This window comes from Balaenoptera ricei, chromosome 3 (genome assembly GCF_028023285.1).
Source record: "Balaenoptera ricei isolate mBalRic1 chromosome 3, mBalRic1.hap2, whole genome shotgun sequence".
NCBI lineage: Eukaryota > Metazoa > Chordata > Mammalia > Artiodactyla > Balaenopteridae > Balaenoptera > Balaenoptera ricei.
The window spans coordinates 123,521,087-123,533,955 of NC_082641.1; positions in this window are offsets into that span (position 1 = coordinate 123,521,087).

The following is a 12,869-nucleotide window of genomic DNA, read 5'->3' on the forward strand; positions in this document are numbered from 1 at the left end:
GAACTACAAAGCCCATGATGCAGTTCGGGGGTTGCAGACTGTCGCGAGCGCGCCCTGACTGACGTGAGGCTAGCCCGCGTTCAACCTCTTCACCGTATGGAGTTGGGTCGGGTGTCTTGTCAGGATGCCGGGATGCAAGGTGTATTCGTCTTCAGTGACTGAGGTGCTAATCATGAGTTGCCGTTGTGCACAGATATTTATCACTGTCGGTGGCATTCAAAAGTCCAGAATTTAGACATTTTATAACCATTTATTTACAATCTCCGTTTTTTTAAAGGAGAGGCTGGAAGCCTTCTACCTGGTCCCAGTGCCAAGCTCAGACTGTTTCATCCGTGTCACCAACCAAGACTGAGCTGTCTGAAGTACTAGTCACTAGCCACATTGTGGCTATTTAAATTAATTAAAATTAAGTAAAGTTTAAAATTTATTTCTGCAATCGCAGTAGCCACTTTTCATGTGCTGGAAAGTCCATGTGCCTCGTTGTTACCATATCTGGACAGTACGGATACAGAACATTTCCATCATCAAAGAAAGATCTATTGAAAAGTGCTGATCCAAGACTTTTACTTTCGGGTGGTCAGGTTAGTTACTCTCACATGCATTCCTTTATTAATTCAATAAATAATCATTAAGGATCTACAAAGCACTTGGAGGGGTGGAGGTGTGCCCAGCCCAGAAGTGTGTCTTCCTAATGGAATAGAGGGAAAAAAATTTTTAATAAAAATTTTAACAAAAATAAATTTTGAATTATATATGTGTAATATATATTGTATTTACATTTTTCAACAATTAGTTTTGAAATATAAATTTAATGATGGCCTAACACAATGCCTGGCACGTGGTATGGGCTCAATAAAAATTTGTTGGATGAAAGGAAGTTAAGAATGAACCTTAGGTTATAGAGAACCTACCAGTGACTCTCCTGACTCCGGGCTCTTACACATACAAATACTCCGCATCGCTTTCCACACTCTCTACCTTTAGCTACTAACCATTTAGACATCACTTCCTGACAGCCCAAGTCTGGGTTGAATGTCCATTCCTAAATATTCTCTGAAGCACCCCCTTCCTGCCCTCCCTTGGGAAATTTATCTCACTGAATTTTAATTGCCTGTTGATTTATCACTAGAGTTAAGCTCTATGATAGCAGAGGCTGCCTAGCACAGTGTCTGGCACGTAGTAGGTGCCTTATAAGTATTTATTGAATGAATGAAAGAATCCTCATCATCCACAGCGCTTATAACTATGGTTAGGCTTTCCTGTTCCAATTCTGCCCTAACCAGTACTATTTGTCATCTTTGACTCATCAGCTTCCAATCCACGTTGGTAATTGAAATTATTCATACAATCAATATTTATTAAATACCCCCTATGAACATGACATAGAGGTAAGGTATGGTAGGGAACAAGACAGACACCGCCCCTGCCCTCATGGAACTTACAGTCTAAAGTGCATGAGCCATTAAAGAAGAAAATAAACAAGTGATTGTGTGATGACAAATTATGAAAATTATGAAAAACCTACCTCCATGCCTCCAACTGCATTCTTTTTAATTTTCCTATTTAAGTGACAAATACTTTTTTCAAGGGTCACTTGGTTTTCACTCATTCAACAAAAATTTAATTCACTTATACTACATGCAAGGCACTATCCTAGATGCTGGAAATACAACTCTTGAACAAGACAAGTGCAGTCACCTCCTTCTAGTGGAAGAGGCAAACACTGAAGCAATGGGAGCGATGGGAGGCCATGGAAGGGTTTTAAGTAAGGAAAGGACATGGTCCCATTTGTGTTTCATAGAGATCTTTCTGAAGAAGGGTTGAAAGGGAGCAAAACTGGAAGCAAAAGGCTGTTGCAGTTGTCCAGGTGAGAGGTGACAGTAGTTTAGACTTTAGTGGTGACAGTAAAGGTGGAGAAAGGTAAACAGAGTCAAGAGGTATTTAGAAAATAAAGTTATTACAGCTTAGTAATATGGCTTTTTAATTGGGAATTATCGATTCTTTGCTATGCCATGTGGATTACCCCCTCTGGATAAATGAAATTAGAAAGGTAGCATAGTGGATATTAGCTCAGGCTCTGAATCAGACCAAGTTCATCATTTACTAGCTGAGTGACCTCAGGCAGTTCAATTAACCACTCTGTAAAATAAAGGTAATAATAGTAAGTACCTCATAGAGGATTAAAGAAATAATATGTATTTAGATATAAACCCTGTATATATATGCCAGCATATAGTAAGCACTTTAAAATGTCAGATATTTTTATTACTATTTTAGGAAAATTGGTCTATAAACACTAATCTGAATCCGATTAAAATAGAAAAAGCTTACCTGCACCGCATAATAATCTCTTTCCTAGCCTAACTGAGCTAGTTATCACCATATAATTGTGTGGTATGCCTTCACCAACTATCAGACCATATTGTGCTCATTCTTTAAAATGCCACAACAGAACTCACTTCCACCTTATTTTATTTTGTTTTTCTTCCAAACCCACCCCACCGGTCACTCTACTCAATTCAATTGAATCAGTATTTCTAAATTCAGATGCGTAAAGCTATAACTAGCTTTGGCTTGTCTCTGAGTCTCTTTATATTTGTTTTTCATGCATATTTACCTAACCTCCCAACCTTTATATGACACAGTTAAAGAAGGAATTGGGGGCATTTATTTTCATACTTCTGTTCCACAAACATGGCACTCAATAAATATAGTTGTCGCTTCCCTACCCTATTAGACACCTTTTGTTTTTAAATGGTTTTTTTCCCCAACATTAGTGTTCTACCTTAACTTGTATGTTACCTGAATGGTGAACAGTTTTGTTTTGTTTTTTTATGATCTAGGCAATGAATATAAAGAGAAGGAGATCCTTCTAGGCTTTATGGACTTCAGCTGATCCCGGGGTTGCTCTATGTGCAGCCTCCGACAGTTACTGGGCAGCAGAGGAAGCGTGTGTGCAGTGGTTGGGCTCACCGGCCTTGGACTCAGATGCCGGGGTCTGACTTGAAGCTCTGTCCTGTGCTAGCTCTGCTCCCTCAACCTTGGGACTCTGGGTCCTCACATGTAAAATGTGTGTGATGATAGTACCTACTTCCTAGGCCTGCTGTGAAAATACAATGAGCTATACCAAGGAAGGTGATTAGCCCAATGTGTGGTTCATGGGCTAAGTGCTCAAGAAAGATTAATCTAAAGAGAAAGAAAGAGAAGTGGTGAATACTGGAAGCCAGTTTGATCAGTGTTGTGGTCTGGTATGAATGTTTGTGTCCTCACAAAATTCATATGTTGAAATCCTAATGCCCAATGTGATGGCATTAAGATTTGCGAGGAGCTTAGGTCAGGAGGATGAAGCCCTTTTGAATGGGATTAATGTTCTTATATAGGAGAACCCACAAGCTCCCCAACACCTTGCACTTTGTGAGGATACAAAGAGGAGTGTTTGACCTGCAATGGGGCCCTCACCCGGCCATGCTTGGCGCCCTGATCCGCAGACTTTCAGCCTCCAGAACTGTGAGAAATAAATTTCTGCTGTTTATAAGCCACCCAATCTGTGGTAGTTTGTTATAGCAGCCCGAACAGACTAAGACAGTCATTTAATTAATGGGAATTCTAAATCTGATTGACATGAACTAGGAACAAGTAGCCATATTAATTAGGGAGACTTTTATATTTAGACAAATGTAACCAAATTAGAGAAGTTGCACTTCTCCAGTACCAAATTTTTGAGAAACCCCTGTTGCCTAGATTTCTCCTAAAGTGGTGGTACTTGTAATTCTTGGGAATTAGAAATCACCACTAATACCATGCCACTCCAGACTCAGGATCCATATGCTTCAGCCTGCTCTTGTCAACATTGCACAGAGCACTGCCAGCCGTGTCATAGGGTCATATGGGAAATGTGACACTTGAGTTCCTAAATAACCTACCTATCTAAATTGTTACCAGCATTTCCATCACCATTGTGAAGCAGTCCAGGGGCTTCTTAAGAAACAGAAGGAGGGAAGGAGAGGATGGACAGATGGATGGAAAAGAAGAAAAGGAGGAGAAAAAAAGAAATAGGTAAAAACAACCAATCACATATCATTGAGTTTCCAATTTCAGTGGCTATATTTTTAAAATATCTTTTGTGCATTTACAACATTTAGAATTCCTATTTTTACAATAACAATGAAATCAGACTGGTCTAAACTATATAAGAGCACAATCATGGTCCTACTTTTTTTTTTCTTATTCATTGGTCAGGCTCCCATTATCTTTGCAGCCAGAAGTCAGTATCTTCCTCTAGATGCCATTTTATATAAAGTCCGAGAATGTGGGCTCCATTACCAGATTGACTGACTTTGAATAATGAACACCATCCCACCCTGTTCCAAACTTGCTGTGTGACCTTGAACAAATCACTTGATCTGCCTAGGCCTGTAACATGGTGATAATAATAGTAGTTATCTAGCAATATTGTTTTGATGATTATATTAGTTATTCATTTATATTTATTGCACATCTATTATATACCAGGTTTTGTTTTCAGCTCTAAGAATATAATGTGAACAAGTAAGACAAAATCCTTGACCTCATGAAAATTCTAGTTAGGATGGGGGTAGAGAAAACAAATACATGAAAAAGTTTCAGACCATGAAAAATGCTTTCATAGGGACTGAGGTCCCTATGAAGATAAAACAGGATTATGTGATAGAGAATAACTAGAGGAGGGAAATGGGGTGTTAATTTAGATGGGATGGTCAGAGAAGGCCTTCCTAAGGAGGTGATATTTGAGCTGACAAGAAAATTCAACCATAAGAAGATGTATGGAAAAGAGTTCCAGGCAAAAGGACCAGCAAGTGCAAAGGTCCTGAGGTGAGAAGGAGTTTGAAATGTTTGAGAAACCTAAGATGCTTTGTCCTCACAACTCTCTTCTCAAGTATCCAGCACCCCTTCCTCACATTCAGCTGATGATTGCTTCTTAATTCACTGAAAACATAGCAGTCTGTAAATAACTTCCATGAGTTCCTTTTACTACATCCATTGTACTTCCATCCCTTAACATGTGCTCTATTTTCATTTATCATGAATAATCAGGGCTCCTATTAAGACCTACATTCCATCTATGCACTAAATCCCATTGTCTTTTCCTACTAAGAGATTTTACCTTCCACATCATCAAATTTCATTTCTCTACTAGATCATACCAATCTACATTCATACATATCTTCTAACCTAATGCAAGCAAGCAGACAAACAAGCAAAACAAAAACAGAATGAAATGCAAACAAATCCTCCCTATCCCACCACACCTTTTGGTACCTTCATTGTTTTACTCCCCTTTACAGTAAAACTCTTCAAGAGAACTGTCATACTATCTCTGATTCCTCTCTTCTCTTTCTCTCCTGAACTCTTCCCAATCATGTGTTCACCTCCTCCATTTCATGGAATTGTCCACGTCATCAATGAACTTCATGCTGCCAAATCCAGTGGTCAATTCCATGTCCTCATCTTACTTGATGCAAGAACTACATTTGACACAGTTGAAAACTCCATCTTTCCTGAGGCACATTTCTTCTTTCTCTGTTCTCCTCCTGCCTCATTGGCCAAGTCTTCTCAGTTTACTCTACTGGATATTACTCCCTTTCCTTCTAAATAGGAAAATGCCCTAATGGCCTTTCTATCTAGATATACTCACTTCCTAGGTAATCTTATTTAGGCCCATGGTTTCAACACACTTTACATGCTGATGAATCCCCAGTTTTTAACACAAGGCCCAATCTCTCTCATGAACTCCAGACTCTCAGATCCACCTGTCTACTTGGCATTCTACTTGGAGTTTTATATTAATTATCTATCATGCCTAAGAAATTACCCAGAACTTAGTGTCTTAAAACAATAATAGCCATTAATTATCACTCACAGCTTCTGTGGGTCAGGAGTTTGGAAGCAGCTTGACTGGGTAGTTCTGGCTTGGGGCTTCTATGAAATTGCAGTGAAATGCTGGCCCGGGCTGCAGTCATCTGAAGGTTTTACTCAGGCTGGAAGATCTGCTTCAAACATGGCTCACTCACAAGGCTAGAAAGTTAGTCCTGGCTGTTGGTAAGACGCCTCAGTTCCTCTCAATGTGGGACTCTGCAAAGGGTTGACTGAGTGCCTTTGGACATGATGACTGGCTTTCCCCAGAACAAGAGGTCAAAAATAGGAGCTATAATGCTTTTTATCCTAGTCTTGGAAGTCAATGACTGTCATTTCTAGTGTATTCTGTTGATCTTACAGACAAGCCCTGATCAATGTGGGAGCAAAGTATACCTGAGTGTGAAAACTACAAGGTAAGGATCATTGGGGGCCATCTTGGAGGCTGGCTACCACTGTGTCCAATGTCTAAGACAATGTCTAATGTCTAATTCATGTCCCAAACTGAATTCATGATCTACCAGCCATTCTCTAAATCTGCTCCTCCCTCATTTTCCCCATCTCAGGCCAAACACCTTGGTGTCATCCTTGATTCCTTTTTGTGTTTCATACCAACAATTAATCTGTCAGTAAAACTCATTGACTCTACTTTTAAAATATATCCAGAATCCAACTTCTTCTTACTATCTCTTTCAGTGCTGGTCTAGTCCAAACTACCATCATTTCTTGCTTGGATTATTGCTTCCTAACTGGTTTCCCTACCTCCACTTTTGTCCCCTTTAGTCTGATAACCATGAGGCAGCCATAGTTATCGTGTTTAAAAATTAAAAACTAAATCAGACAATTTTGTTCCTCTGCTTCAAACCTTCAGTGTCTTCCAGTTTCACTCAGAATAAAAATTCAAAGTCCTTATCATGGCCAACAAAGTCCCCCATGATCTGGCTTCTGACTACTTCTCTAACCTCTTCTACCATCACTTTCCTCCTGGCTCACTCTGCTCCAGCCCTATTGCTTTCCTCCTTTCCTCAAACTTGCCAAATTAGTTCCTGCCTCAGGGTCTTTGCACATCCCTGAAAAGCTCTTCTTCCTGATATCCACATGACTAACACCCTCCAGACCACTGCTCAGTCATTCCCCATCACTCTCTCTCCCATCACGTTGCCTTATTTTTCTTCATAGAATGTATCCCCCCCGACATATGATATAGTTGTTTATTTGTCATCACTCTCCTCCTGCTAAAATAGATCTCCAAGAGAATGCCTATTTTATTCGCTGCTGTATCCCCAGGGCCTATAAGAGCGCTTTGCCTATGATAGGTTTGCAATCAATATTTCTTGAAAGAAAGAAAGGCTGAATGCAGGAATTGAAGGAGGCTAATCCATGCAGAGTGCCTGGCACACAAGGAGTGTGAGTTATTATTATTTGATGTGTCCAAATCCCAAGGGGCTTATTCAATCCAAGGAAGAGAGGGCAGTTGTCTTCTAATATCACAGGGATAACCAGAGGGAACTGGTGTCTGGTCGGTCTACGGTTGCTATTTCCTGCTTTAAAAAATAGAAGTCCCTACTGCAGTGGAGCTTTGCACATTTCTCCTGGATGCTTTTCTAATCTGTAAGGATGGCAGACTGAGGTCCCTGTGAAGATCTCCAAGAATGGGGCATGGACTATTTCTGGTACACACACATCCAGAGATGCCACTTTCAACCTTTTCTCCCTGTTGACACTGCTCTCTATGTGTGAAGCAACTTTCTTTTAAATTGAGATAATTGTAGAATCATAAGCAGTTGTAAGAAATAATGCAGACAGAACTTTTGCACACCTAATTTCCCCCAATGGCAACATTTGCAAAACTCTAGTTTTATGATTTTGCAAATCATAATCAGAATATTGACACTGACATGTTTTATGTGTATTCATTTGTGCATGTCTCTGTGTGTGTGCATAATTCTATACAATGTTATCCTCTCTGTAGTTCCCATACGCACCCCCACATTCAAGATACAGAACAGTTCCAATTCAACAAGGATCCCTCATGCTGCCATTTAAAAAACACGCCCTCTTTCCCTCCACACCCCCATCTCTGTCTTCTGCTCCTAAAATTGTGTCATTTTCAAAGTATTATATAAATGGAACCATACAGTATGTAACCTTTGGGGATTGGCTTTTTTCCTCACTCAGCAAATTCATCCAAATTGTTGCATGTATCAATAGTTCCTTCCTTGTTGGAGGGAAGCATGGGATCACATTCCATGGTATGCTGTGTCACACAGTTTAACCATTCATCTGTTTAAGGTCATCTGAGCTGATTCTTGTTTTGGGCTATTATAAATAAAGCTGCTCTAAACATTTGTGTACAGGTTTTTGTGTGCGAACATATGCTTCCATTTCTCTGGGATAAATGCCCAGGAGTGTAATTGTTGGGTCATATGGTAGTTGCATGTTTAGTTTTTAGAGAAAATACCGAAGTGTTTTTCAGAGTAGCTACCATTTTACATTACACCAGTGAAGTGTGAGTCATCCAGTTTCTCTGCCTCCTTATCAGCATTCAGCACTGTCAGTTTTTTTGGGTTTGTTTTCTTATGTTAGCCATTCTTTTTTTTTTTTTTTGGCTGTGTTGGGTCTTTGTTGCTGCGCGGGGGCTTTCTCTAGTTGTGACGAGCGGGGGCTACTCTTCGTTGCGGTGAGCGGGCTTCTCATTGCAGTGGCTTCTCTTGTTGCGGAGCACGGGCTCTAGGTGCGCGGGCTTCAGTAGTTGTGGCATGCAGGCTCAGTAGTTGCGGTGCGCAGGCTCCAGGGCACGCAGGCTCAGCAGTGTGGCTCGCGGGCTCTAGAGCGCAGGCTCAGTAGTTGTGGCGCATGGGCTTAGTTGCTCCGCGGCATGTGGGATCTTCCTGGACCAGGGCTCGAACCCGTGTCCGCTGCCTTGGCAGGCGGATTCTTAACCATTGCACCACCAGGGAAGTCCTAACTATTCTTGTAGGTATTTAGTGTGAAGCAACTTTTTAAAAAATCCCTTTTAATGTAGTTCTCCTAGGAAAACAAACTGACATTTCCATAACGAAGAGAGACTCTTCCAATTGACTGACAAACTATTTGGCTGTCAACTCACCTTGACTTTGCATAACTAAGATTCAAGTGACTTTTACTGAAGTGACTTTTCTCTGAGCCAGGTGGGCTGCTCCAGGTGACCCAAACTCAGGAGAGACTGATATTTTGATGCGTGTGTTGTTCAATTAGCTGATTATTTACAAATGTACAGACATGAGAGGGTCTGTTTGTAAGCATGAGCTTCCTACTTTGAAATTCCACCAAAGCTTAATTTAACTGCATGTACAGGAAGCAAATTGTGATTGTAAGGTTCATAGAGAAAATTCAAAAATGACCCTCAACTTCTCTTATTGTACATCTGGGACATTCTTAGCTGCAGGTTGGAGAATAAGGACCAAAAAACCCCCCATAATCCCTCCAAAAAAGTGGGCACAATACACTCTGATTTTGGAAAGCCTGTCTAATCCTGTCAACACTTGTGTGAAATCACACCATTGACAGTTCTTTCTGGTGGAGGCACACTTACCCTCAAGCCAAGAAAGTGAACTTGGTTTGAATAAGGATGGTTTAGATGTGTTTTCTTCTTGTAGTGTTACTCTCTCTTTTCAATGCCCCATATTAATAATCTCTTTTGTCTTTGATAAACTGGCATCTCTTTTTTTCTCCTCCTGTGAAAATAAATAAACTGAGAGAAAAGTCAGTATTTGTCAAGTATCCATTTTAACATCCACCTTAATTAACTAAGGAAAGAACATTTATTTAAAATCAGGTTTACTCTGTATTATCCAAGAGCAGTGCCTAATAGATGATAATGGGCTCAATACATATTTGTTGAATGAAATTTGAATGAACCACATAGTTCATATGTCAGTGTTTGCAAGTGAGGTGATTAAGTGAAGGTTACAGGTGTGGGCTTTGGAATCACTCATGGTCAAGGCTGGGTTTTTTCACTCATTAGCTTCATGACTTTCTGGGATGCAATTTTCTTGTCTATGAATATTGTTTACTATACAGGGGTACTGTGACCATGAGAGGCAGAAATACACTGAAATATTTAGCATAGGGCCAGTACAGGGTATGTACTCAACTTTGGGTTTGATTATCATTTCCAATGCACGACTATTAGACCACCAGAACCTGAGCTCCCGAAAGGCAGTGAATGGATATAACTTTTCAAACTTTTGTCTCTGCCCCAGCGTAGAACACAGAATCTGGTACCTGGTAACCAGCACTAAGTATAGGTGTGTTGAACTAGTACATATGTGTACGCATTGCCTTCAGGGTAGCCCAATAACTGAATGACTGGAACCAGTGCCACGTTCATTCATGGACTTCAGATGAGTCAGTTCTGTGCATACAACAAATAAAGTATATGGAAAATTCTGGGCCATGGCTACTGACCAAATCTGAACCAACTACTTAGCAAATGGAGTGAGTCGGGCATGGGAGTGGGATTGCCTGTATTGTATCCCACTTCCACTTCTGGAAAAGCAACTCTTCTGTAGATGCCACTTTCTCAAGACACAGTTTGGAGTTCAACATCTACATTCAAAATACTAGTTTATAGCCATCTATCTATTCTATTCTATTCTATTCTATTCTATTCAGTTTATAAAAGTAGCAACATCACATTTGAAAAATAGGGGGAAAGGAATAAATTATCCAGGGTCTCCAAACCCAAATATTGCTACTGTAATCATGTCTGTTCTACTCTCTGTGTTTGGTTAAATGATGCCCTTGGTCTCTAGGAAGCTGGTATCTCAGCACCCTCACCTCTGAAGTAAGGCTTGAAAAATCTGTTCTATAAATACATTTGAAAAGTACTTTGAAATTCTTGCAGAGGAGTGATTTACTGTGATAAAGGCAATTCCTATTCCATATCAATCATGCTATCAAGTTCTTGCCTAGCCCTAGGCCTAATGAAATCACTTTTACATTTCTCTTTTTAAAATTTCTGTCATTTTGGGGTAACACTTCATCTCTGTAGTGGAAAGAAGTAAAGGGAAAATGTGGATAAGCATAAGCCAGAAGGGGAGGTGAGAGGGAAGAAGAGGCAACAGTTGAATGTGGGAACGCTCTGGGCTTGCTGTTAGAAGCTGTGGATGTTACTTCTGCTCCATTGACAGACGTGCAATTCTGCGTCAATCACTCAGTCTCTCTGGGCTTTTTTTCTCATACGCAAAGTTGGGGAAGAGGTGTCAGTGAAGGAGTTTCACTAGATGATTTTTTTTAAAAATTTATTTATTTCTATTTATGGCTGTGTTGGGTCTTCATTTTCTCTGCGAGGGCTTTCTCTAGTTGTGGCAAGCGGGGGCCACTCTTCATCGCGGTGCGCGGGCCTCTCACTATCGCGGCCTCTCTTGTTGTGGAGCACAGGCTCCAGACGCGCAGGCTCAGTAGTTGTGGCTCACGGGCCCAGTTGCTCCGTGGCATGTGGGATCTTCCCAGACCAGGGCTCGAACCCGTGTGCCCTGCATTGGCAGGCAGACTCTCAACCACTGCGCCACCAGGGAAGCCCCAACACTAGATGATTTTTAAGTGCACTTCGCTTTTATCACTCTACAGTGAGGGGTCCACAAACTGCGGCCTGCAAGCCAAACCATATTGGCATCTGTTTCTGGACACCTGCGAGGTAACAATAACTTTTACACTTTTAAATAGTTGAAAAAAAAAAAAATCAAGGGAACAATATATTGTGAAAATTCTCTACAGTTGAAATTTTCGTATGAGTTTTATTGGAACACTGCCACAATCGTTTGTTTACATATTACCTATGGCCTATTTCATGCCAAGAGGGCAGAGTTGAGTAGTTGCCAGAGACCTCATGGCCCACAAAACCAAAAATATTTGCTGTCTAGCCCTTTACAGAAAAAGTTTGCCTACACCTGCTCCATATATATATAGCATGCCTGCTTATCTTGGGTTGACCCGTCTCTTTTATACGAGGTGTGTGCTCATCAGGTATTTTTCATAGTGTTATGATTATAATGCATTATCCCATATACTGTTCAGCTTTCTAAGAGGAGGGACTCTGTTTTGCTCACCATTGGAATCCTAGTGCCTTACACAGTGCTGGTATATAGCAGGTGCTCAGTATTTGTTGTTAAATAAACATTCTAACACCAGTGCCAAGCCAGTCATTTCAAAACTCCAAAAAGGATTTTTCATCTAGTACAGACTAAACTATTTCAGTGAGTTCAATTTTTTAAAAGTTATTTTTTAAAACTTTTTTTTCTGACCAAAATCCTCCCTGCACTAAACTCCCACTGAATTTTAGATAGGCAATGAAGAGAGAATTTTTGTAAAAATTGGAATCCTTTTTCTTCCTAAATAAAAAATATATTTAAAATACTGGTAAAATTGAAATGGCCTCAGCTTTTTACAACCGTTGCGCCACGTTTTAAAAATGACGATTATTGGAGTCCAAGGCATGGTTGCCATAGCATTTTGCATAATTTAAGCACAGCAGCAAAGGATACCGGTATGTGTGCCGAGCAAAATGAGTGTGCGAGGAAAAAAAGTAAAATTTTGCGTTCTGTGCGATATGTCGAACGTGAACGTATTGCACGTTGTGTTGCAGATTTACTACAGCTGAGTCATTTCGGGACACGAGTGTGTGCTTCCAGGAAAAAACGAGAGGAAGGAGCCAGGCTGAGGGTCTCGCCGGGTTCCCCCACGCACTTCCAGCAGCAGACAGCGGTATTCCGCGGCGGTCGGCGGCGTGGTCAAAAAAAAAAAAAAAAAAAAAAAAGGCGCCGCGGCCCCTTTAAGAGCCACAGCACCTTCTCCAAGATACCATCTTGCACCAGGAGTTCACTTAAGCTCTCTACCTAACTTGCTAAATCCCTCCTCCTTCACTGGGTACGACCGGCGGGCGGGGCGAACGAGCCTTTTCATTGGCTTTGCGCGCACGGCCCCTCTGTCTCCTA